Source organism: Rhyacophila brunnea, unplaced genomic scaffold (genome assembly GCF_057557595.1).
Source record: "Rhyacophila brunnea isolate RB1 unplaced genomic scaffold, BYU_Rbru_1.0 scaffold_14, whole genome shotgun sequence".
Classification (NCBI taxonomy): domain Eukaryota; kingdom Metazoa; phylum Arthropoda; class Insecta; order Trichoptera; family Rhyacophilidae; genus Rhyacophila; species Rhyacophila brunnea.
Window position 1 is genome coordinate 18,311,856 of NW_028232796.1, and position 7,541 is coordinate 18,319,396.

Sequence of the window (7,541 nt, forward strand, 5' to 3'; positions counted from 1 at the left end):
TGGCGGCATTTTGTCTAGGAACGTCACTGTATTTATATAAAACAGAGTAGGTACATAGATATAACACTGTATCTTTTAATGTCCTTCCTAAATGCAGCCCATGATGGTGGCTACATAAAATATATACAAAATATACCTAGGTACTTATAGTTTATTTGTTTACTACTACCTACTGTAACCTTTGTACTGGATAAACGGAAATGTGTAAATAAATATCCATGGGGAAAACTGCCCGTTGGATGGATTATAACAGAACAACAAAACACGTGTAGATGCATGATTAAGCCCCGAATGGCTAAATTCAGCACTAGTAAAGTTATCATCTGTCAAAATAATAAATCATCAAAAGATGCACTACATTTTCAAATTCTATAACTTTTTACGCGTGTACCTACACATTAACAATAAATTACTGACAGTTGGTTAAAGTTTCGTGAATATGGAAATGGATTTTTTCATGGATACAAAGAAACATAGAAATCATAATCAAAAAATATAGTAAATGAACGTTGAATTAGATATTGTTACTCAAAAAGACAGAGATTACAATATTAAAATAAGTTTTAATTCTTATTTCAATGTTATGTATGACATTTTAAAAAGTAAACAATGGTAAGTAATATAATAATAACAAAAATATTTTAAATATCGAAGAAGCTTACCGCCAGTTAATCAGTGTTGCCAAAAAAACCAATAACATTCAATAATTCACGGCCACTGAAGTTCTAAAAAAGTCAAATAATAATAACAAACAAATCGACGATCAATCAAAAAAAGTTTAAATCACCCGCGTTTAGACAAAAGATAAGCTGCGATGAAAAACGACCGAAGCGCGGGAACTGTGCATTCGTAACGGCCAAAAGCCGGTTTCAAACTGATCTTTGACTGCCGGGAGATCCAAAAACACAAAGTCGCCACATTCGCCACTGGCAAATATGTCGTTTTGTTCCTTCTAACGCGGCTAAACCGGCGAGACAGAAATAAAATGAACGCCGCTTCGCCAACAAAAAATTTAATTCGGCCTAAGCTTTTTACAGTGCGCTGCATGCAGTTTACGTTTACTTACAGCCTGAAAAGATTGCAAAATAAAGTATGTAGGTACCCATAATAATACACGTTAAACGATGTAGGTTAGGTTATACAATTTGGCACCACCTAGAAGTTAAGAACATTAGTACAGAAAGCTATTCTTACTCCACCCAATATGTTTAGTGTAGTGAAATCGGTAGCAATCATCGATTAATAATTTTATTCAGTGCTCGAAATGGACCGGAGTGCACCGGAGCGCTGTTCCAGTTCATGGAATTCAAAATAATTTGAATTTGAATTCCAATTAAATAGGCCATTTCACAAAAATCGAAAAAGCTTATATATTTTATAAAATACACATAAAACTAGGTAAATATGTTAATATTTTCGGAAAATTATCGAGCGCTCCAGTTTGAGAAATTTTTCATTTAAGTAAGTTGGTAGCAATATAAAAAAAAATATTATACTGTACCTATGGTGCATTGAAATATAGCTGCCTCATTTGTGCATTTTGCTTTCATGTACATTGTACAGGATAATGTATGGCAGGCGCGTACACAGAAAATGGTATGGGGGTCCGTTTTGAAAAATTATTCACAATAATAAATAATTTGTTAGAGCGACGGGAGGGGGTGCGGATAACAAAATCTAGTAGGTGTTACTGACTTTCGCATTTACCCCGTGGACTCCCGCACTTTTCTGTGTACGTACCTCATACCCAGACACTCCGTGCTTTGAGTCTGATGATCTCCTGGCCTGCAGCTATAGCTATGCATGCTCACATAAGATGTTACATGTACATTGTTACATGTCACATCCATAAGTGGTTATCGAATGCACGTTACCTAACGGTTCTAATTATTATGGTTGTTAGCATCAGTTTGTGTAGTCCGCCCTGACTTGTCTTTTAGACATGCCACGTCAGAGAATATTGCAAACATTCGATGTCATATATTGCACCAAATTCATGAGTACATGAGTCTTGCCGAGAAGGGTGGGGCCTTGTTTTCCATCGTCAAATCATCAGCCATAAAATCCTGACGAAGAAGAAGTAGGTAATAATATTCCACTCACCTAAATAATTTATACATTTTTCGTTCCTGGGGGGGTCCGGAAACATCCCTCCCCCTTATGTGCGCGCCTGATATAATCTGTAATAATGTTGTTTTCATTTCTTTTTGTAAGTACCTATCCCTTTATAATCTAAATAATAATGATAATGATAATAGTGCCTGCGGATGAAAAATATTTTATTTCTGCGAAATATACAATCAAAAGTTGTAGTATTCCCCTTTTCTTTCATCTATCGCCCACCCCCAAAGATATCACTGCTTTGTACTTGAACAATGTCATTTACAATCGGTTACTCATTACATGGTTAAATTATTAACAACATACAATAAGCCCTGAAGATGTCGGAAGACGAAACCCGGGACACAACCCAAAAATCAATGAAATAGTACAAAACAATAGGGGTTTTACGACATGTAAGAAATATTATTTTTTACCATTTGTCCATAATCATACAAAGTAAACCAACATAATTATTTTCACAATAATTAACGAACCGGAGCGCAATAATTTATATTTTTTCCACGAGACGGAACGATAGCCTCGATGACTTTAAGAACCGGAACTGGATTCTGATCCGCTCCGGTCCATTTCGAGCCCTAGTTTCAGAGCGATATCTACACATCCAATAATTTTATATAATTGGCTAACTGTGGCAATGCAAAAGTGTGTTAAAATGCTTTTAGTTTTTACACATGCCGTTGATAATATCAATATACCTATATTATATTGTGTGAAGTTTTCCATACGTGAATCTGCAATGCAAAATGTCATAGACTTAGTAGTTAGGTACCTAACCGTTTTCTTTCAACTTCACTTTCTTTAGAATATATATTATGTATAGAAGGTTTTCTTTAATGTCATTCGGTACTTACACCGGTGGCGAACCTATGATGGGCGCATAAATTCTGTCACCGACAACATGCATTTAGAATTACCATTCGTCTTGACTTGTCTGTAATCGTCCTGGATCCCGAATCTCAACAAATTGTTTGATAAAGAATGCTGAATCTGACAAGGGAATTGTATTTCGATGAAGAAAACCGCACGAATGTAAAAAATGTTCCGATATTGATTTTAAACATACTTTGAAAGAAAGAGCTAAAAAAACGCTTTTTCTTTGAATTACCTACTGTTCGTTATATTAAGAGAAAACTGTTTTTGGGTGGGAAATGCTCGGTCGAAAGTACAAAAAATGATTGTCATATGTGTAAACCCTGGCACAGATTATAGAAAAACTATGGCAAGAAACGAAAAGAAATAGCACCAAATAGGTATTTTAAATATTTTGTGTTTTTGGAACATAACTATAAAAAGGTTCGCCACCTCTGGGTTACCACAATAAAGATTTATACCCATATTACCAAGTCGCTATATTATTTTCTACAATATTTTTTTTTAAATACAGATATTGACATCTAGGAAACAGTGGTAAAACTTTTTAATCTGAGCAAAGATAAGATTATCAAAATGTTTTTGTCTTTATTCAAGACTTTTACGTAATATTTTTTTTTTTAAAGACTAATAATAGTTTAACGTATTGTATTTCTGACACGATCTTATCGTATATCATATTTTAAATAAAAAAAATATTTAGTAAAAGTCCGTAATAGGTACCATCATTTTGTTTGTTGTTTAAATAAGATGTATTTTTAATACCTCTCAACCTTCGATAGCTCAGTTGGTAGAGCGGTGGACTGTAGAGTTATCTTGATCGTGGGTATCCATAGGTCGCTGGTTCAAATCCGGCTCGAAGGAATTTTTTTCGACTTTTTTAACTTACACAGTAGATTGTTTGAGTGCATAGTTGTCAAAACAGTATTAATACTTTTTGCCAGCCAATAGATCTGATACAATCAATACAAAAACTATATAGACCGATCAGTATAAGTTATCCGCTGAGTATGGGTGTCAATATTATGCTAACATACTGAGATGAGCTTACTTGTAAATTCGAACACCCGATAATTTATGACATGAAGCACCTAGTTCTAAAAACCCCTAACGATTTTAGGTAGTTTTGAGAAAAACCCATCCAATATTCTGTGAACTTGTATTTATTTTTTAATTCGTTACATTCAGAGTATTTTCGCTTTCCATTTTAGGGGTATTTGAAAAGCACACCCAACCACTTTAGCAGGTTTTGAAATTTACCCTAATTTCTGATCATACGTATTGATGGTTTTTTAAAGTTCAATCTTTGGCCATCATAACATAGGTAACAAAAATATCCATCTATCCAACCAAAAAAATTTCAAAAACCGTTTTATGGGGATTTGAAACTAGGCGCTTCATATATCATATAAAAATACTTATTCTTTTCATTTTGCGACAGCCTTAATGTTGGGAAGAATCGACACCTGGCCCCAGATACGTGTTTAGCATCTTACAAAAATTATGGGTCATGAAAGGAATGGAAATAAGGCAGAAATACAGTGAATAAAATACATAAATTTGCTGTATGAATTTATTTTTTGATAAGAACAAAAGAAATCTTGATATATGTGAAAAATATATGCAAATACTGCAACTATATATATATATCAGGGGTTGCCAACATGTTTGTTTTTTACAGAAAAAATTTGTCATGATCTACCTGTCAAATCCGTGAATTCAAAAAAAAAAAAAAAAGGGACAACTAATAAGTACATTATTAATGGGTATGAGGAATTTCTTATTATAAAAACCTACTTAGAAAGCGGTGTCTTTCACCAATCTTTCATAGTAGGATGACATCTTTATCAGTATGGGATAACAGTGAGCATATAAATCATCGGATTTGTCTTCATTAATTTTCAATTAAAAAACTAAACCGCGTAAGTCAGTGGATCAAAAACGAGAATAGGTAAAAAATATCAGTCAATTTAATGATATAAAATATTTTCTTATTTTCTATGTAGATCTGATGAAATTTGGCAAGATCACATGTGATGGCAAAATTGTGAATACGGCCACGATCGGCCAAAAATTGCTTCACGATCTACTTGTTGGCTACACCTGATATATATCACCAGACAATGATAAACATGACAAATAAATAATTACTAATTTTACCTGTCATTAATATAACATTTTTACAGTAGTTCAATTTTGTCAAATTGTGTCGTGAAGAAGCAATTTGAAATAACATAATTGACAGAAACATGTTACAGTGAGATGATTTCTTACCGCCAGTGGCTAATTATTATGTACCATGTTACAATTGTCTCCCTGACACGTATTCAGATCTGACTACACCACTAAGAGAAACTATAAACGACAGTCATGAAATCAAACATATCTGATGACTTTACACAATCAAAGATTTTAATTATAGAAACCCTGTTAAAACCAAACTTATTTTCCATTGCCAATAATAATTATTGTAAAATTAATTTGTTGAAAATTTATTGTTTTCCTTTGTAAATTCATTTAGTACGAAAGCACTCTGCGTGGCTCAGTTATAGACATTCAAGTAAGCAATAAATTGAGATTTTAACACACATACGATATTCAAGAACTGGCCACAGCAAAAAAAAATATATATATCGATTGGCAAATGGCATTTTTCATGATTTCTCAAGATGATTTTATATTCATTACAGCATGTCTGAATACAATAAATTTTACCACTAATCTGATACATTATTGTTTTGATACCAGGGCACTAAATGGTTTTTTTTTTATTCCTTTATTATTTTGACAAACAATACTAGACACATTGAAGATTCAATTAATTTTTTAGTAGTCTCGAAGTAAATGAAAAATGTGTCACCTACGCATAATATAGGTGATTAATAGGCCCACATTATTCACATATTAGTATTCTGCGAAGGAAATTTGTCATATTATCATCAAGTACAGGCTTACTGAGATGTTTAGATGTATGAAACTAACAAAACAAAAGGCGATATATTTAAAACTCAACTGTTTTGTGACTTTTTTAATTCAATGAAAACCTGCCTAAAACAATAATTTACATTGTGTAGTTACAAAGAAATTATGGTATCAATAATGTACATGTAAAATGACTCTATCAATGACAAAGCTATAATATAATATGTATTATTTTTATGGATCTCAAGTTAATTGGTTTAATATGGGTGTAATAATTATGCAGCATATCAGCTAGGACCAATTACTTTATGAGACTTTTTATTAAGACACTTTTTTTTCATGAAAGCGAACAGGTATACGACAAGGGCAGGACCTTAAATTGAAATATTTTTTATTGACAATGTCCTGAAAACCCACTTATACCCGTCAAAAAACATACAATTTTCAAGCATACACATACGACATGTGTTAATAAATTTGTTTGAAATGAAAAAAAGACTGTTAATCACGTTTTTTTTTTTTTTTTTGTTATCTGCACTAAACTCAAGATGAAAAGCATTGTATTAGATTTTCTTATAAAATTTGGGCGAACTCAATATGAACATTATTGTATTTATATACTACATTGAAAACATTCAACACGGGTTTATTCATCCATACATTGTGGTTAAACATTCAATGAAAGCCCACTTTATCTTCAAATAGTAGAATTTATTGATATTACTTCCTACGTGCACAAAATTCGACCGATCGAAATGCGGCTTTCAAGTATGACACATCATTGTTAATTCTACGATTACTTTTCAGTAAATATAATAAATTAGTGAGACGTAGCATATTCCAAAAAGTTGCCACAAGGCAAAAGAAAATCTGCTGAATGAAATAATCGCGCCGCATTTTTTCATGATTGTAGCTTTTCATCGTAACGTGTTTACAGTTTATTAAAACACATTTTGCGTTACTTCTTTCAGGTCTAGGCGAACCTTCTATACAATTCTACAAACATATTTCTCACTCACTAAATACAAACACGATAATAGTATGACTACGGAAGTGTCTATATTTATACGCGGTCATTGAGAATAGTTTATAAAATGATTTACTATGCAACATTTTCTATTATTGAAGGGGGATTCGCCATTATAAATATTTATCGACAACATTAATGTTTAATATATTGACTGACATGTCAACAGGTATGGTTCATTTTAAAATATATATTACCTGTATTAATTTTTGCCGAAAATATTCAAAGCCCTTTCGAAGCATTTTTTTTTTTTTGAAACCGAAGGGGAAATTCATTGTCAATGGGATATAATTTGAATTCAAAGCAACTCTTTGTTGCTAGATGACCACTTCGGATTTCACTGCTCAAAAAGCAAATATAAACATAAATTTACATTAAATAATATTTAGAATTGTCACACTATTTTTTTTAATTGTATTTATATATACCTATATAATTTTAATAGCATAATAATATACTTTTGGACCCCCAATTGAACCAAACATTTTATACAATTTCAAGGTTATAAAATTTATTAAACACTTGAAATAATAAAATATGACACATTTGTACTAGGAGCACAAAAATGTATTAACATGCTTCATATATATATATATGA

The 7,541-nt window shown here is 32.0% G+C and overlaps 1 protein-coding gene and 1 non-coding gene across 3 annotated transcripts in view; one reads left to right on the top strand and one right to left on the bottom strand.

Annotated features, from left to right (window-relative positions):
* LOC147075677 (uncharacterized) overlaps positions 1-876 on the bottom strand; it is a 367,777-nt gene extending 366,901 nt beyond the window's left edge. For both annotated transcript variants that reach the window (XM_085941997.1, XM_085941996.1), the window contains exon 1: positions 663-876. The gene's annotated coding sequence lies outside the window, so the exon portion shown is untranslated. The remainder of the gene's footprint in view (positions 1-662) is intronic.
* Positions 877-3,766: 2,890 nt separating this feature from the next.
* Positions 3,767-3,858, top strand: TRNAY-GUA (transfer RNA tyrosine (anticodon GUA)). Its single transcript is given in 2 exon segments — positions 3,767-3,803; positions 3,823-3,858. It is a non-coding gene; the product is annotated as a tRNA-Tyr (tRNA).
* The last annotated feature ends 3,683 nt before the right edge of the window (positions 3,859-7,541 follow it).